Source organism: Syngnathus acus, chromosome 3, assembly GCF_901709675.1.
Source record: "Syngnathus acus chromosome 3, fSynAcu1.2, whole genome shotgun sequence".
Taxonomy (NCBI): domain Eukaryota; kingdom Metazoa; phylum Chordata; class Actinopteri; order Syngnathiformes; family Syngnathidae; genus Syngnathus; species Syngnathus acus.
Window position 1 is genome coordinate 2,353,290 of NC_051089.1, and position 20,665 is coordinate 2,373,954.

Consider the following 20,665-nt stretch of genomic DNA (forward strand, 5'->3'; position numbering starts at 1 on the left):
TTTTAATATTGTTAAATTTTGGCATAGTCAGAGATAATTCCTTATGTGCCGAGAGCGCTTATTAACTATTAATATTATGCTTTATTCTAACGATCAATGTATACCGTATATAATAAGGAAAAAAAGTCAGTCCTAATATTTTTTTGTGAGCTATTTTTTTAAAATTAAAATTGTTTGGTTACTAAAGAATGGAAAGTGGACCAATTTACTCCCATTGTTGCGTTCCCACAGGACCAATAGTGACCTCAGCACATTAAACCCAGTATTACAACTGCATCATTAGGGAGGAAATAATACTTAACTATCAGTTGCACATGATTAAAATGTGGTGAACCGATGTCATTTTCTACTCTTGACCTAAAAAATATTTAACCATGGTAGTTGAACACATTTTTTTATCATGTGCAACCGATGCATGAATTAGGAAAGAATAACAAAAGGATCCAAAGGATTTTTTTTTGTGCTGCCTCCAAATGTAATGAGCAAGATTTTCCACTAGATAGCAGTAAAAGCTTTGTTTGCTTGCGAGTTTTTTTTTATTCTTTTATTTTTATAGGACTCTTCTACTTGACCTTTATACTTATTAGCTCAACTTTTGTCTTTTACGATACGTCATAAAACAAAGAAATATACACACCTGGAGAATTTTAGATATCGGTTTGCATATGTTATCATATATCTGCTTATACATAATATATGCAAATATTTGTGACTAGAAAATAGCTCACCTTTGATTTCACAGCACACAAGCTTTCTCTAAATCTCTGCCTATTGTCTTTCTATTACCATCAGGAATTAATAACCATAAAAATAGAGACACTTTATTCCTTTGTAAGTGCCCAAATTGATAACATCATTGGAGGCTCAAAGAAAATTCTTCCCCCCACTGAAAAGGAGCACTGGCAGTCAAGTCAGTGATGTTATGTCAGCGTTGATGAAAGCTGGCTTCCGCTGACACGGCCCTGCATGACAGAACACTGAAAGATTGATGAGCAGCAGCGCTTTTGCAGCATCTAAGGAAGAGTTCTCCTCCTTTAACACATTCAAACTTGCTACAAAGGCATCTAAAAAAAAAACAAAAAAAAAACAGCAGTCATGTGCCACTTTGCTTAGGAATCCAGCCGAGGCAGAATTTAATCAAGTCATCTTCCATTTTTCACCCAGCTGGAAAATTAAAGAGATCACATGTGTCAATGGAAATTGCACAGAGGTGTATCCCGATCCCCACCATCTCCCCTTCTGTGTGCTCCATCCATTTTTCCTGGTAACTTACACCCCTCACTAGAGGATAGCAATGAGATTTCAGCAGTAATGCGGTTCTATTGCTCCTCCCGTGATGCCCTGCGGTATCACTTACTCTCACGGTGCACTACGGAGAGCTTGGAGAGCTTTGGAGAGCCTCATTTACCTCCATAATCTCCCATCGTCATTGACATGCTGGCATAGTGGAAGACACTCATGCACACAATGTACGGCGAGAGAGACGGGACACGTGTAAAGAGTCCTAAAAGCTGGATGAGTGCAGGCACAATTAACATAATGAAGACACTGCATTATGCAAATGTGTTATGGTTGCTCTCTCTGAATTGGATCAGGCTTTATGATGAAGCAACAGAGAGTTCAACCTCAGTGGATCTGTGCATTTAATACCGTGACCTCGTCTTGGAATATGGCTCGGGATGATAAACTCCTTAGCTTCCGCATGTCGTGGTGATTGTCATCGTTCAGGCCGGGAGACAATAGGACGGTGAAACGGCGTCGGATTAGATGAGCGCGGGATGTTGCGCAATTACGTTGGCGGGGTTATAGAAGGATTGGCTGGATGCCCATGGAGTGATTTGACCGGCAATGACGTATTTCATTTCAAATCCAAAGTGGTCTTTTTTGGAGACGTTTGCCTTCTTGTGGAAGAATAACGATCGTCAGCAAGGTCGGACGTTTGGAAATAAACAAGAAGAAATCCTGTTATGTTGGGTAAGGTGGAGTGAGGGTGTCTAGCAGTAACACGCACACACACATGCACATGGACACGCACACAAAATCAAGGCCTTGGCTTTGTTCTAAAGCTCTTTTTTAGAGTTACACAGGCTGCATTTACTCCTGATTGCCTGTGACTGGTGACCTTTGAACCCAATCCACACAGGTACAACGGGAGGACCCATCAATGCCTGGCAGCAGTTCCTTTTTAATACCTATAGCCTGCTGGATAAATGATGCCCTTGGTGGACACACAAGTGCAAAGTGAAACACAAACATTGGAGACAAGACAGAAAAGGAGCAAATTCAATCTTTTTTACAGGCCCATTTATCATGAATTGATTACACTTCTGAAATGATCGCTTTGTCTCTGTGGTTTTTTTTTTCAACTGAACTCTCCATCCCGACTGTTTGCCACGATTGTGTAATTCTCAAGGACTACAGAGTTTATTGTATACATACATTGTTTTTAATCTGCTGTATGTATCTGTCTAGGTGGGCAACTGGTGGCCCACGGGCCGCATGTGGACCGGGACCACTTTATGAGTAGCCCTTTGATTAATTAAGTGTTTCTTTAGCTTGCTACAACTCTTGCATTGGAGCTCATCACAATGTTAAAATGTACCTGACCAAGGTCGGTACATCCATGCACGGATTTATTCGGTCTGAAGTAATTACGTTTTTCGGGATTTCATGTTTGATACGTCGGGACATGCTGTTCGTACTCTAAACCTCTTCCTTCTCTTCACCTCATCTCTTGTTAGCGACTTAGTTGGGCTTCCAAACACCCGGGACAGCACCGGCTGACCCCCTCACAACCTCCCACGGCGCATAAATGTATTCATCTCATCCTCTCCGGCCAAAGAGGTCGCAGCCTTATCGTGTCCCGTGCTGTTGCTGTCAGCTCGGCAGCCACGAGTCATAACTTGTAAGAGCTAGCGAGAGTGCAGAGCGGTCAGAGGACGGAGGAACAAGAGAGCAGAGGGGAACAAAGAGGGGAAGACGAAAGAGGATTAGTGTCAAGGGGGAGGGAAAAAGTTCGATGGGGGTAAAGGTGAAAAGAATGGAGCGTGATGGAAAAAGAAGATGCAGGCATATCCTGTAAAAGACCAGCAAATAAAGATAGCCAAATATTGCAAGAATAATAAAAACAAAAAATAAAATAAAATAAGAATCGGAATAAGACTAAGAAGAACAACAATGGCGGAGTACCGATACAAGGGAGTGATATCGAGCCGATACTGGGGAGTACTCAAAGAGTGAATAATTGTAATGTTTTGGTCTGAAAAAAAAAGTAGGATCAAACATCCCATATTTATAATGTAATATTAAAATCATGCAAATTGAATAGAATGTCCCTCTGACCACAAACTCACTTAACATATTAGAAGTTGCGTAAAGACAAACAGGGGGGGCTCGGGTTTCGGCGGGGGGGGTTGCGATGTAAGGCCTCTTCCTGCCACGGGAAGTGTTTTACATTGGAGCCGTCACATGCTTCCACCAGAGTCTGCTTAATTAAGCACATCAGTTCCTTAATGTGATCACTTTTAATTAAAAGGGAATTTAATCGGGAGCGGTAACATGAGGCTAGTCGTGGTGACAGTCGAGGGAGGGATGTGAGGAGGTCACGCCACAGCAGGCAGGTGTGCGTGTGTTGTGCGCCCTGAGCTAAAGCAGCCTGGTTTCCCTCACTTCAGATTTGTGGGTGCGTCTAATTAATATGGAAGAAGCATTAAGCCTTTTGGACTCTGGTGCCTCTCATTTCATGACTATTAATGATTTTAATGAACTGGGCTAATAAGGCCGTTTTTCTCCGTTGAGCTCGAGAAGGGCTGTCCGAGACACGCCAGGTTCACGAGGACGGGCTCTCCCCGCCCGCCTTCACTTGGGAAATTAAAACAGCGCTCACAAAACCATTAACGTCATTGTGTCTCTGCACTCATCAGCTGTGAGCGTTGTGTGATGGTGTTTAGAATGGAGGAATGCAAGGCAGGCACAAATCACGTGGCCCACCCGATGTCGTGTTTAGCAATGCATGCTGAAGCTATCGATTTGTATCAATAGGCCATTGCCGACAACACTTGCTAATGTCTACATTTGACGGGGACACATCACGGAAAATTGACTTTGAAATTGCTTGTGTACAAATACTTGGCTCTCAGGAGTGGCTGCCACCCTTCAAGTGTGAAATTAAACAAGCGTGTAAATCTTTTGCTTCAACGTGTACTTCTGTAATTGTGTCTGCGAGTGAGGCATTACGCATTGTTGCACTTTTGTGCTGTTACGTAATGCCTAATTCACATCATGGAGTTTCTCTGCCTAGATAGGCTGGCTGAAGATCTCGAGACACTTTCGAGCAACTGCCAGAGTGTGTCCATGATCTGTTTTGCATTTTATGGCTGGTGCGACTTATACTCCGGGGTGACTTATAGTCTTGAAAATACGGTAATTAAATTATAAACCAACAGACACTGATAGGAAGCCACTGATTCTGGCTACTACGAAACAAATAGGCTGTCGAACTCGCAGCCACCAATCACGGCCTGACCAGAACTGAGCCCAGGGCAGACACGTCTTTGACTTCACTCTCACATCATCCCTTTCTTGGTTTTCCTGACTGGCAAGTTCACACCGTTGGCCTTGCGTGAGGAGATTTACGGCATTATGTGGCTATCTGTTACTGCATGACGTTCGGGCTCCTTCACCTTCTTCAGCTTGTTGCTTTGTATTTTAAATGTGCCATTTGCATTCATGAAGGTATTTACATGCATTGGCGAGCCGCGGCCTACGTATTCGACTCTACGTATTATAATCTGTGATCGTAAAGGGCTTGAAGGTGAAGAACATGACGGGTTTTTCTTTTTGCAGTGGCCGTAGTTTGACGGATGATTTTTCTTTCCGTTGTTGTTCATTGTGTTGTAATTTGTTAGTTGTTAAAAATGAAAGCACAAGAATTCGCTTGTCAGGTTTGATCGAAATGAACCAAAGTTCAGCTAGCATTTAGCAGTAGAGCACGTCGACATCCTCCTGAGACGATTGACATGTTCACGAGGACTCCAACTGACTGAGCCCAGTCATTAAAATATCTTTTAAATGTCTTCTCCGCTTTAGAGGAGCGCAGGTTAAATGTTTGCCAATTAGCATCCAAAACTCAACACTTAACGGCGCTGGAAGCTCCTGACACCGCCGAACTGGCAGCCCTGCACTTGACAGTGAGTGAATGAGTGTAATAACAGCGCTGAAACATTACAGGCGGCGAAATGTCTCCAGCCTACTGGCATTTAGCGGCGAGCTCCTCTGTATGCCGGAGACGTGTTTGGTCTCCTCCAACCCTTTGGCTGCTCATATTGTGCTCCTCGTTTTGATGGGTGAGGGAGTCAAGCCAATACGTGCCCGCTTGCTTTTACAGCTATTTTTATTACAGTAACTCATTTGTCCCTTTGACCGCACGACAATACGCGGTTAGCTCAGGTGTCTGCGGGTTCTAACCGAGGCAGAACTGCCTCATGCTGGCACTTTCATTGCAAAAGTATTTTATTTGGGCTTTATTGGATCCCACAGTGACACGCTCATTATTTTTCTATGCTTCTAAAGACTGATTGCCTCTTTTTTAATTAAGCAAGATTGCTAATTAGGTTTTGGGTATACAAACAGCCTGTCGAGGTAATAAAGTAAAGGGATTGCTTTGTGAAGAAAGTGTGTGTGTGGAGAGGCAGTAGAGACGGATGGTATTTTTGTTTGTCTGTTGTTACACAGCTCAAGACAAATAGAAATGAAAAGGAAATCTTTGCCACCAGGCAAATACTTGGTTCATATTACTCTCAGCTGACATCCTATTTTGGTGTTGTCGCTGTCAGACATTAGCCTCATCACATTCTGCCTCACAATGAGGACGTGCCCCGAACGGCAACGGCATGCCGTCACGCAAATGGAAGGACAGACGCTATCCATTTCCACGTGATGCTTTGTGCGCTTGCATCTTTTAGCGGGGTAATTTGCAGCGTGCGCGTCAATACATCATAGGCCCGTCTAAATTGAGCTTTGGAGCACAAAGGGAAGGGCAAACAAGATGGACACAGAAATCAATCTCGCCCGCTGATAACGCAAAGCGAACGCACACGCTGGCTGGCTGGCACTCGGGGAGTTGACAAGCAGTCTGCCTATCTGCCTGCCACGAGAAACAATCATTTCTGACATGTCGTACATAAGGAAGATAAGGCTACTTAGGCTCAAAAATGCAAGGTGATTGGACGGGAGAAAAACAAAGGCACTAATATAAATAATATACAAATGTGTGATTTTGCACACGGCACTTATGCTGCCTTTCAAACAGCAACATTGAACATGGCGACTATTCCCAACCTTAATTGGCACACCACCAAACAAAAATGTCTCCAAAGATTTGGTCTTACATTACAGATGGCTTCGGTTCTTGGAATATAAACCCAATAAGGTACTGAGGTCAGCAGATTCAAGTTGTCATGATCCATTTTTCTCCTTGGTACTTTTCCAGTACCTGAGCGAGGTGGGTGGGCGGAGTCTCCGGCACACACCTGTCTGGCTGTCCAATTAGCTGACTACTTAAGTGCTCCGAGAGGGACACCGCTTGCCAGAATGTTGTTGCTCCTTGTCATTTGGTCCTGCTCAAATGTGTGCTTGTTTCTGTATCTTGTTAGTAATTTTGGTTTTCCTCTCGTGTGCAGTGAGGATTACCTCAGGTTAATTGCGTACTCAGTTATCTCCTGTTAGGCGGTGTTCTGTTGTTCGTGTTTTGCAATTGTTTGCATTTTTCTCTGTGTTAGTTTTGGTTTAAATTTGCTTGACTCTAAATATATTTTGAAAAGTTTGTGCATGAGTGTGTGTTTGTGTCCGAACACGACAGCAACGGCGTGACACTTGGCTTTCTGAAGAAGAGTGAAGCTAAAATTGGTGTTAGGTGGGGGGAAAGAGAAGAGCAGTCACATTTCTCTTGTTGTTGTGCACATATCAGCCCTGCCTGTGAGCTACTATTGATCGGGAGCACATTAGTTCTGCAGCTGGGGGGCTGGACCCGACCTGCAGAGTTCTGCCACAGTGATACAGCTGCTTCAAGATAGACCTTTGACCGATGACCCAAGCAGAAATGACTGCACATGAACAGTATTTTCCTTTTCTTTTTTTAAGACTACATCTGCATTGACATTTTGCATTATGCTTTGCAATAATAAAGGCTTATTGATTTATACAACTTTTGCTCAATTTGTCAAGAAGGAATTTAGTAAAACAATTGCCTGTAATGTCTGTTAAAGGTTTACATTTTTGGTCCAGATTATAAGACGTTACAAAAAGAACAAATTTATTTATAATAACAATAATAATAATGGATTTGTTTTTTAATGGACTTTACATTTGAAGGCAAAACTCAAAGTGCTACAGAACACAGGACAGGTCAAATTAAGTAATAAACCAAATAAAATATCATTAAAGAACTAGCAAGAGTATGCTTTCTGGAATAAATAGTTTTTTAAATCTTTCTTAAAAACTTACACCATCTGCGGGGACCGAAAATGGTATGGGAGGGCGTTCCTCAAACGGGGAGCAGCGGCCTCGAAGACCTGGTCCCCCATGGTCTAGAGCTGTGTCAAGCCCATATAAATACATTTGTATTGTATTACATCATTTCCAAAATTGAGGCAAATGGAAATGCAGTACTGTCCTCAGCCAGCAGTGGTGCTGTTGCATTACCTTGGAGAACAATACGGTGGGGCTTCAATCAATCCACAGCAGTTTTATTTTGCTCAGGATGACAATCACTGAGCACATGCATTGAAAAGACATTCCAGAACCTTCAGTGTTGGACTTGTCACAATCAAAATAGAAACGCAATTATTCTGTGCTCAGTAGCTGTCGAGTTACTTTCCAGCATTGCATGTTTGTGACATTCCGCTCATATTCTTTGTCTCTACCTTTGCCATACGAATGCGGACAACACACGAGCAGGTTGGATGCTGAAATTCAGTTTTTCAGTGTACAGATGCCTCCCGGAGCCACAGCGTGTCCCCGGAGAGAGACCTGACAGAGAAAAGCCATAAGACAAGCTTCAAAGGACACACACAGATTGCCTGCCTCGTCTTCCTCGCCCCCCTCCTTTCCTCCATCCAGCACCACCACAAACACCAGACTACCGAGCTTCATTCTTCCACGAGATGGATGTGTGGCGGTAGCGCGCAGGCAGCGGGTGTACATTTGCAAAACATTCCCTGGAGGAGTTGTGAGATTGCCTTCATTTGGATGGACTGTAATTGGCCAGGGGGGCTCTCCTCTGCAGACAGCCCCGACCGACCGACCGACACCATGCACACACATCTCTCTGATATTCCGCACCAGCTTCCGCCCGGGGCCTCCAGCCTCACTGTGTGCCATCTGTGCCCACATCGAGCGCAGGCTGCAGTTTTTCCCCTCTTTGAGCGAGCTCTTGCTGGAGCGTCTTTTGATCAGCGCTGATACACCGGGCCTGCAAGTAAAAAAAAAAAAAACACAGACACTATCTCATTTTTTGGGAAATGGGGGACATAAATCTTTCATAGCGCATGTCATTTTTCCTTCGTCGCTAATTTAAAATGCTGGGCCCAAGCTCGCCAATGTTCCGGATTCTAATGGGAAATCGAGATTTACAGTCAGCGTCGTCCCGAGCTGAGATTGGCATACGATTTGCCAGATGGGCGAGGATGCAGGAAGACTTTGAAAAGCTTGCCGTGCATGCTGTGGCATTCCCCAAACGGGACGAGCCCAAAGGAAAAGAAGAACTTTCAAATTTTGGTTTGCGGAATGTTGCCTTTTCCAAATACATATTTCATGAAATCATCATGATCTATCGCCATATTTTTTGGTCATGCGACACAGTTTGGATTCGGATTCTACCGGAACACAGCACCGACATGAACAGTTGTTATCTGAGCCACCTCCAATCATTGCCATGAGATTATACTGGCAACAATAAAGCCACAAATGAAAACGGAATAAGCGGTTATTAGTCAGACATTCATCAGTGATGATGCATCCCCCTTTTCCCTCGCTGAGGGTAATGATCATAACTCTCCTTTGTGTTGTGTCAGTGGAAAACTCGCAAGTGCCAAACTGATGTATTCGCCCGGCTATCGCCGCGTCCTCGTCTTGTCCTCTGCTCCGTCGAGTGTTTTTTCCAAATGTTTGGGCAAAGACATCGGAATGTGCAGCCAAATAAACAGGCAGATATTTACACAGCGCAAGTGTACTTCTTCTTGTCTGCCTACTCGCCCTCAGCTCTCTTTCCAAGGAGGACTTAATGAATATTTCCCTTTGAGAGAGAGAGAGTTTAAAACAAACACAATCCCGTGTCCCTTTTTCCCTCAGCATGCTTCCTTGGATGGAAGATGCAAGACACATGAAAGGGTTGAGAGACCAGAGAGCAAATACAGTATTTTGGCATCTTGCACTGGATGCTTTCCCTCCACAAAATCATCTTCAGTCCCTCTGATCATCTCCCCGAGTACAGCAAACAGTGATGGCGGCATGAAGGGATAACGGTTATGCGGTCCGCATGCTGTGAGAGAGGCTCAATTACTTAAAAAATCTAATATAGTCAACAAGAAATAAAATGAAACAGCCCCCCCAAAAGAAAATAAATAAAATACCGTATCATTACATGAGTTATGCCGCAGTCAACGCTTGTCTTGCTTTTGAATATCGCTCGCCAGATGAAACTAAGAAAGTGTGGCCGACAATCTTGTCAGTCGCTAAGTGATTACTGATTAGCAGCGAGGAAAATCAGTTAAAATGTGTGTCACACCAAACCAATGATGAAACGCAAAGGAGACCTAAACGCTGTTGGAAGGAGGTAGAACAGTTTTTTTTCCAAAGTCAACAATAATTATAATAATCAATATTATTTATAATATTGAACCGTTTTTTTCAGTCAATAATAATAATAATAATAATCAATATTATTTATAATGTTGAACAGCTTTTTTCAAAGTCAATAATAATAATAATAATGATAATAAATATTTAAAACGGACTTTACATTTGACGCCAAATCTCAAAGTGCTACAGTGCAAACAAGACTTCAAAAGAGACAAAAACAACAACAACAACAGACTATTAAAAATATAAAAGAAATAAAAAAAACATAGCATGTATTTAGCTGAATTGTGTTTAGGTGTGAATTTGAGCACTGCTCAGCTGGGATCGTCTCCAGCTCATCCGCGACTCTACAACCCGTCCAGAGAAAAGACGGATAGATGTTTTAGTGATGATCCAACCTCAAGGTTCACAAGGTCCCGTATCAGTAATCGTTTTGAGACTCACAAGGCCACATATTCAAGTGTCTGGTTGTTATGGTATCCATATTTTGACAACGGTGGACAAGTGGTTTTCGGTTACATTTAAGACACGAATCTGTGTGCAGTTTGAATAGTATCTCCATGATTTTTTTCTTCCAAGAAATGATTCACAATACACAAGGACACAAGAATAGCGACTGTGCGATCAATTTGTTTTGTTCTTAGCCGATACAGAAAAAGCAATCTTTTGTCTTCCGTCTTGAGGTCTGTGGGGCAAATGGAACATTTCAGAGCATAGGAGTGAGAAAACGGACAGGTCTCAAGACAGAAGATGACACTGTTCATTCCTCTGATAAAGTCAGACTGCCATGACCCCCAAATGTCTCCCAAGACAACTTGGTCACCCTTGGGATTTGCTCATAATTCTGTTTCAACCCTAAGCTGTCGTCCCCACCGTCCGTCCGTCCCTGACATCCCTTCCACGTCATCCTTCAATCTTCATCCCCTTGCTCTCCCAGAATCGATTTTCTATTTTCTCTTTTGTCCCTTCCCTTTTCTCCCTTGTCCTGCATCTCGCGCCATCAGCTCACTTCCAACAGTTCAGGTTTTTCTCTCTCTCTCCCTCTCTCTCTCTCAGAGTTTCTCCTCTTTGACAAGGTCGAGGACCTAGCCATGCTTGGAGCTGCTTAAGGTTGGTAAATGGAGATGTAATGTAATAGAGTGGTGGGGTAATAGAATCTATGAGGGCTGGGTCTGATCTCGTTAGAACGGGTCGGGCACGATCGGCTCAGTCGAGATCTCGAGGCATTCGCATCGTGGACGGAGGCCCAGTCCAATACTCTAATGCCCTTCGACTGCACATTTGAAGATGGTGGATGTCTTCCAAAATGACATGCGACCATGGTCAAACGTTACCAAAATTAATTAACTAACTAACTAATAAACTTACAGGGAGAAACAATATTTCTGATATGTGGCCATGGTCAAACATTTCCAAAATTAACCAACTAATGAACTAACTAACTAACTAACTAACTAACTAACTAACTAACTAACTAACTAACTAACTAACTAACTAACTAACTAACTAACTAACTAACTAACTAACTATATGTATACATATTGGATATGTAGCCATGGTCAAACATTTCCAAAATGAACTAACTAACTAACTAACTAACTAACTAACTAACTAACTAACTAACTAACTAACTAACTGGGAGAAACACTATTTCTGTTATTCAAACTCTTGCTTGGCTCGCAAACAGGATCATACGGTATATGGTATCACACCATCCAGTTTTGTCCTTACTTATGAAAAGTCAATTTTCCTTTAGAAATGTGACTAACTGAAGGAATAATGTGAAGTGGGTGTGCGGGACCTTACTGACAAGGTCAAAGATCAAGGCTTCTGTTGATTCAATGATGTTCAACGTGCACCTGTCTAAAGTAAATGAAAGCAGTGGCTTACACCCCCAAAACCTGTTAAGTTGCTGTCCCATCGCTGGATGGATCGCTGCCGCTTCCTTTGTCCCATCTGCGATGACCTTCAGAGGGATTCTGATGCAGTAGGATGTCACCCGGCTTGGCAGCAGCAGACGGACGGCTGCAAAGACAAGGACGCGACTACCTCAAATAGATCACCAAAACAAACGGCCACTTTGTCTTGATGCCACGGGTCATTTTGCTTCACTGCGCCACTATTATGTACTTAAAAATTAGGTGTTTACCTATAGAAAGTCTTCCCAGAAGACTTAAAGAAAGTCTTTTCAATCTTCATTCCCGAGCAAATTGTAATTAGGAAGCAATAAAGGAAATCTAACAATAAGCTTTTACGGCCTCATTGCACTTTCCTATTCCAAAGTTTCAACAAACTATTTTCTCACTTGGTGATTAATGACGATGAACAAGAAATCTGTGTTCATTTTTAAAATGTGGCTGACAGGAGTGGAAAGGGGAAGTTCTGGGGCTGGAGTAAGTAAGCACAGTAAATAACTTCTTTAAAAGAAATATAAGGCAGCCGCTCCCTCCCTCCCCTATGCCCTCCCTGCCATGCCGAGTAATTACTTGCCCCGGCCGGCTGTAATAATTCCTATTACAAGCAGAACGGAAGAGTCGGTAATTCAACGTGCGGGACAAGGTGAAGGCAAGGCCACTGAACCGCGGATCAATATTTCATTTACTCAACCTGCTTCGCCATCCCGGCCGGCCCAGGATCAAATCCACCAACAGGAGGTAGAAAGAGGGAAATAGGGGACAAAAAAGAAAAAACAATTCCACAAGCCTCCTAATTTCCTTTGGGTTTAGCGGGGAGGTCGGAAGCTCGTGCATTCTCGTTTTGATGACATTTGGTCCAATAAATGCGTTTATGTTTTTTCCCCATATGTTACTTGTTGAGCCTCATCTACGGCCGACATTTAAATCAAGCTCAGCCTTTTCTACCTGCAGCGGCGCAGCATCGATAATACTTAGCATTGTAGTGCAGACTTCAATTTGGAGTCAGCGAGCGTATTTTGGTTGCTCCCGGAGCAGCTCTTCGGCCTGCATTGATTATTGGGAGTCAAAGGGGTCACTGTGGACAAATCTTTTTATTGCGACAGATTAACCTGCTGTTAAATCTTAAGCAAGCTGGCGTCAAGTACTAACAAAAGAAAGGCACTTCATTTTTTAATTTTGGACTCATAATTGGGGCAGCAGTAGCTTTGGAGCCAGAAATGAAAAAAGAAAATATGAATAGAGATAATACTGTCTGTACTTTTACCATACACAAGACAGAAAACGCTTACGTAAGCATTTTTATAGGTTTTGCCTGTGAACATACAGTAATTTATCACAAAAGATTTTTAACATTGTTTGTTTTAAATCATAAAAAAACTATAAAAATCGTTAAATAATGAATATCATAACTTACTGTTTTTATAGGTTTTCTCTGTGAACATACAGTAATTTAACACAAAATATTTAGAAATCATAAAAAATCATAAAAATCATAAAATTGTAAATAATAAATATAAAAAATAGCTAATTTGAAAAACCTTATTTTCCTGTGCAACAAGAACCAGAATTTGATCAAAAGGAGGAAATTGGGCTCAAATAGGCTGGCAATTAAAGTCGCGTGTACCCCGCTAAGATAATAAGAAACAGTGTCAAGCCAAAGCATTCAAATAAATTTCCCAGGCTGCTTTGAGATGGCTCCTTAGTTGTTAATTGCATCTGGAAAGCTCCACAACAGCCAAGGTAATATTTGTATAACCTGCAAGAAAACAAAGAAGACTCAATGGCAGATGAGAGCGTTTCAAAGACTCCCTTTGTTTGGAAGTGGGTAGCGCTAAGCTAACAAGTTTTTGTCATTTGCGTCAACTGATAGATTCAAGAATTTGGTTCTGTGAAGTGACTGAGCTTTTCTTTGAAAAACCAGCGCTGCTATTTCATAGGTGACAGAGTTTCGATCAATAGGTGAGAACATTGGTGACTCCCTTGGTCTTCTCGTACAATGGCTGCGGCCTTCTCGGAGCCACAAAGGTCATATCACTTCAAGAGGTGACAAAAAAAAGCGAGAATCACATGCATTAAAGGCCGACACGAGTTGCGGCCAAAGAGGAGGAGGAGAATTTAATAAATAACAAATTCTCCTCAGATCCACCGCACCGGGCTTTGTATTTAATTGCACAATATTGATTTTTCTCCCGGCTTCATTCTTGAGCATTGCTCCCATTTAGGAACAATCAGGTTACCAAGGTGGGCCACCAAGTCGAATGTCATTTATTCTCCTCCTCCTTCAATCCCCAGTCTTCTTCTTTATGTCCCTCTCATCATCTTTCCACCTGGTGCTTTTTTGCGTTTTTTTTTTTTGGCTTCTTGGCCATCAAGGTTATCTTAACGTGACTTTGCCGATTTTCCATCTGTTCGTCAAGGAGTTGATAAATAGAAAAGATATGGAGCACTGCAGTAAATGCTCTTTTCCCACCCCCCCTTAACAAGCACTTATATTTTGTATAAATTCACGTAACTCAAAATGAATCATTTGTAATAGAATATCAGATTTTTTTTTTTTTTTTTGCATAAAGGTTATGTGAGGTTCCACCGTCTACTAACATAAAAAATCATAATGTGTGAGTCATCTTCATCTCTGTCTGTCTCGTTTAATAAAAGACCAAAAGTTTTTCCACCAGCATCTTTTGTTTCTACGCGACCTTTGTCTGGAAATGTTAAACGATGTGTGTTTTGAGTGAACTCACCACTGTGAGTTCACGTCAAATGTCACGAACAAACCAACAGAAGCTTAACCTCATCAAATTTCAAATCGTACATGTCAACGGTGGTACGTCTCGGCACGCAGGTGTATATTTTCATCGAAAAAGCAAAGCGATTTAAAGGGATCCTCCCCTTTAAATGCCGACTTGACATTTCCTGCCATTATGAGCACACTGTGCTCTTTTAGACAAGGAATAGCAATTAGCCCACGGGAAAATGTCAGGTGAATTAGAGCCCGCTGAGGTGCACCTGCTGATGTGGTCAACTTTTTGCCACAATATCTTATACTAAACTATCTGAGAAGGTTTTTGTGCTGAAAGTATTATTCTGTATATAGTCGCACATCATTTGATCATTTGAGATTTTTCGGACTATCAGGCGCACTTAAAATATTATTCTTTGAAACTGTCCCTCATAATCTGGGGCGCCATATAGTCAGAAAAATACGGTAAAAAATAAATACATAAAAAATACATAAATAAATAAATAAGTCACCTTTTCATTGTCTGTCCTTCTTTCTGGCTCAAATTTAAATGTATTGATGATCAAAACAACTGAGCACTCCCCGAAAACAGTAAATGCCTTCATCCGTGCCCGCTTACCCAAGACCAACTCACTAATCATCAATGACGGATTTCCAATCCAATCTGCCCGAGGTCCCAACTCTTTAATTATCCAAAGAGGTCAGAGGTCACAGACACTTATCATGCAGCGTGGGTCAAAGGCCATTCAATGAGGTCAAGGCAGTAGCAGGGCATGTGGGGAATCTGCTTGCAAATTCTGCTGCTCACTCAGCCGACGTGATTGGTGTTGCGGCGATGATCGCAAGCAGACACGAGACCTGCGGTGTCTGACGTGAGTGTAGAGTCGCTCAAAGAAAACTTAAGAAACGTTGAATAAAGCGGAAGATTTACCTCATCTCTCAGTAGATGTTTAAATTCATTCATCCTCTATATGCATACAATGAATAATAATGGCAGAATAATACATGTCAAATGATGGTAGTTTCCATACTATCATCATTTGGTTCACTTCCTGTGATCCTCATTTTTACATTGACTGGCGTAGGACACAAAAGTTGCTATCACTGAAGTAACATAGCAAAAAAAAATAAAAAATTCAATCTGAAGTAACATAGCAAAAAAAAAAAGAAATCCAATCCATCCATATATTAAATGAAGGTAAAGATGTGGAAATAAAAATTGCTCTTTAATATTGAGTCACTCTGACTTCAATAGAACTGTTCTCAATGGCCTTCTATGCTCAGGTCAAAATACGGGGCATTTCTTTTCACTTTCATTCCCAGTTCAGCCTTGGAAGATCTTTGCATTCCATTGTGTGATATTCTCGTTACTTGTGGTCAGTATTGAATCACTAAAAAGCTTCAACACACGTTAGCATAATTCTTTCGTGTGTTTTGCAATGTTTTGTAATGGCAGGTCGTCTTGAAAAAATGTTATGATGATGTTATCACTGTGGGAGCGATAAAACACGCATTAAATACTGGTGGTGACCTTGATGGCCCCGCACATAATAAAACATAATGTGTGTGTGTCGTATATACAAAGTAAAAAAAAAATCAGACTCTTTGTGTTTTGGTGTCAGTGGTTATTTTCATTTTTAGTCATCCAATGTTATTCAAGACCACCGGTGTCAAACTCGAGGCACGTGGGGGGGGGCAGACTGGAATGTAATCAGGCAATTATTATTGTTCCTTTATTCCGCCTGCCATCTAAGAGACTATGGGAATAAATGAATTAATGTGAATCAGAGCAAAGATGCAGTGCTCATTACCCAGGGGAGTCAAGCTATTGTACAAAGATCACATCCTACAGATATGTGCGCTGGTAAATTCCCGCTGCTCGGATACTATTAAATGCTTTAGTAATCATTAGAGCTCCCAGTCTGTGTGCCAGTGTGATCTGCTGTCCTCAGGGGGTCAACTGTACTATCAAGCAAATCTCATTTTCAATTTTCCTTGAGAATTTTGGATTAATTGGATCTGATTGATTTGAATTACCGTATTTTCCGCACTATAAGGCGCACCTAAAAACCTCCAATTTTCTCAAAAGCCGTCAGTGCGCCTTATAATCAGGTGTGCCTTATATATGGACCAATATTGAGCCACTACAGCAGGCGTGTCCAAAGTCCGGTCGGCGGGCCAAATGTATATATCTTATATATGGGCAAAGTTTTAAAATGGGCCATTCATTGCCGGTGCGCCTTATAGTGCGGAAAATACGGTACATTAAAAGATCAGAAGTGCTTAGCACATCTGCCTTACAGTTGTGAAGTTGGGCGGTTCAAAATTGGTCTTCCTGTATTGAGTTTGTTTGTGCACTTCAAAAAACATTCATGCTAGCTTCCTGGAAGACTTGTCCTGCGTGTTTTGTACTACTGTAGCTTACACTTGTTTGTCCCATTTGGGGCTGAAAAATAAATTGAATAATAGAAGAAAACAAATACAATCTGGTTTCTATTTATTAGATACCAATAGAACCTGTCAACCACATTACGAGTCACAGCGGTATATCTTAATTGACTTTTAAACAATTTGTAGTCTTCATTATCTGTAATCATCTTCCAATGATTAAAAAAAAGTCTGGTAAATTGATACAAAATGAGTCTAGCTTTCTGCTACAATACTGAACAAAGAAATCTCCCAAACCATCTCCCAAAGCAGAGTTCTAAATGATGGCAGCGCCGCTGTCCAGTGTGATCCCAACTCTGCTGACTGGGCTGCCAGCGGCTCAGCCGAGCTGCCTCGCTCGCACTACATTGACAATTTATCTCTGGGACTTGGATTACGCCGGTACTTTCTTGTCCTTTGATAGCGTTACAGTCTCACGATAAATCTTCCCGTCACCGCCAAATATGCCACAACAGGCACGTAAAGAGTCTCACAGGTCGGAATGAGGAGACCAGAACAAAACCCACCTGGATTTTCAGCCAGGGGCCTCTTTAAGGTATATAAAAATAAAAGTGCTTGGATTGCATTTTTTTCCTCTGCCCAAAGGTGAATAAGAGCACACAAAGTCACCAAAATAGTGACAAAATATGAAGGTTGTGAGAAATTAAGAAATTTGAGTGTCCACGGGAGGACGATAACATCCAAATATCAGCGTATATACATTAACTAATCACTTTTTGTGTTTGTCCCAGGTCAAAGGTCGCAGTATAGTGAAGTCCACTTAAAATAGTTGCCTCTTTACAATACATTGACATGTCTTGCTGATGTCATCTGACCCGCTGTTGGCCCCTTTGACCTGCTCTGTGTTTTAAAGCTCTAATGAGTCATTGACCTCGTCTCCTCCCACATCACCCTTTACACCCATTTTGACCCCCCTGACCTTCGTGATGAGGTCATAAGCCTGTTGAAATCCAGTCACTGCTTTTTTTTTTTCCCAGGCAGGTGCAGAATACATTTAAGTAATATTTAAGTAATTTAGACGATTTGATCCGACGTGCAAATGGACAAAGTTTCATGCTTTGGAATAATAACTCTTCACAGCAATCAAACATATTGAACAAAGTGAAAAATCTCTTGTCAATCCTTGATTGCATTAGGGAATTGTGGGGCATGAGCTTTAAAACTGTCATTTAAAGAGACAAGTGGGTTGAAATGCAAGTATTGACACCTGGTCCACTTTATTAGTGCCACTAAAATTAGGCTAATTGCAAAAGCAAGGATGCACTTTTTCAAAATAGCTATTGTTGTGCACTTTTCGCCATCTTGACATCAAAGTATAATTTTGTTCAACACAACGGCCGACCCCTTGCAGGGCTTTATCACAAACGGACCGACCCAGAACCGATGGGTCAAAAGCTATCAGTGGTTAAACAACAGAACACTGCTTGCAACAGCTGCACATTTGCCTCCTTCCCCTCTGTCCCTCTTTTTGTCTAAAATGAAGCACATCCAGTACAGCTGTCCTGGAAAATCAGGCTTCAACAACTCCACTCAAAAAATGAATGAATATTTTGTAGTTTTTTTTTAATGTGGTAGTTGTTGAAACGGCTTTAACTGTGCTTTGTCATATTGAGAAGAGTTGAACACTTTGGTTAACTTCCATAGCTGCATATGATTGGGCAAATATTAGTATAATACAGCATATGATATTACGCGAGTATATTATGAATGAATGAATCTTTATTTCGAACATGATTTAAAGAATAAAACCAATAAAAAACAAACAATATATATCGCTGTTAAAAAAAAAGAAATAATATAGTATTTTATTTTATAGTACTAGTCAAATCTACAAAGAATAAAATTTGCTTGTTTTCTTTGGGTGTGAATCAAAATTAGTTATGTGTTTTGGAACCATGTGCACGAGAGTCTTAATAGAGCGGCAAAGTTTGGAACCGTGTGCACGCTGGGGTTTGCCGAGCGACACTGTCAGGGTCACCTCTGCAGTGTCTGTTGAACACCCCACACAATGCGCCACCTTGAGGTAACAATGGCTCTATTGTTGATCCACACAATGGTGTCTGAAGGGCAGGGCTAAGGGGAGGGGGTTGAAAGATGGGAGGGGAGGGGGGAGTCAGCACCTGGTTACACGGTAGGTGGATGTGAGGGGGATTGCGTGGTCACACTCCATCAGTTACCAATGACCACAGAGAAACATGTTCAGAATCACTGACCTGAGGAAGCATTTCTCACGTCGTCCAAGAACTAGCAGGTGTCCTTAGGGACAAAAAAAAGAGACTCGGTTTTAAATAACTGCTGAGTCGCTTTCAACTCTCTTAAGTCCTTGATTTAAATGGTGTCTGGGAATACGACCTCGCATTTTCATAGAGCCGTTTCCGAAAGTAGTGGGCTTAAAAAGGGATATTTTCTTTTCATTGTCCAAGTCTGTGGCAGCATCTTTGACTGCAACAGGAGCCATGGTTTAGTTTAGTTTTTGAAAGTTCTTAGTGTAAATCTCATTTTTTGGACAAATGCTATAATCTGTGGATATCAAAAGAAAGTGCTTGATGGAGAGAAGTACCAACTGAACAGCAATTGACATTTTAAATATTTGTATTTTTATTTATATGCTTATTCATTTTTTTTTATTATTTTTTTTTATTTTATTTTGTTATTTTATTCTATTTTATTTTATATACTGTGATTAGTTTGCAATATATTGTTAGTTGTTTTACTAAATGTTAAGGTTTATATAATAAGTTAAATAATCTTTTTATTTTTATACTGTGACTGGTTTGTAATATATTGTTAGTTGTTTTATTATTGTTGTTCAGGTTTATATAATAAGTTAAATAATATTGTTCTAGGTCACTTAGTGGTACCTTAACTCCACTTTTGGGTGTATTTTTTCTTCCTTGTTGCTTTTTCACAGATCAATATATAAGTGTAATTATAGATGAACTAAAAACTTTGACAGTGAATGCAAAGCCACATAACAAAGATGCCTTGTTACCGTCATGGATTGATTTTCACGTCCATTATGAGCATTGTGGATCCTTGGTGTTAGGAGTGCAATGAAGGGCAGTAGAATGAGCTTAAATATATTTCTGCTTTTATTCCAAGATAAAGAACTTCCACTTGTACACATCCAGTGTGGCACTTTTCACACACAAATGCAAAGCCAAGCCTGAGTGCTTAAAAGCTCGCTGTAAACATGAAACCAAGGCCACACATCGAGCGCCGGAGTTTCTCTTATCGATTTTGTCATCAGAAAAAATTGCGCATTCCAGAATTTCGCATCATTTTATCTGTTGGGGGGTTGGGGGGTCCATGTGAATGTGAGGATTACTATAGATGTCAGGACGTCTCACTTTCTCTCGCTGGCTTCGTCATGTCAGCGGCCTTGTAAAAAATAAAAAAATAAAACAGGAAAAAGCCCTTTGTTGTGCACTGCAGTATAAATCATTTACAGGCTTTGCATAAATTTGTGTAATCTCCTTCTTGGGGGCTGGGCTTCCTATCTGATTCAGTGGACACCAGGGAGGAAGAGTTGCCTTTGTATGCCAAACATACGTTGCCGGCGTGTGTGTGTGTGTGTGTGGCTGAGAGGAAACCTGGACACAATTACAGTGTGGCATGTGAAATGTGTGCAGCAGTCACACCAGACCATACGTGAAATATTCCTTCACATACACTCAACTTTTTCCATTTCAGGGTTCAAACA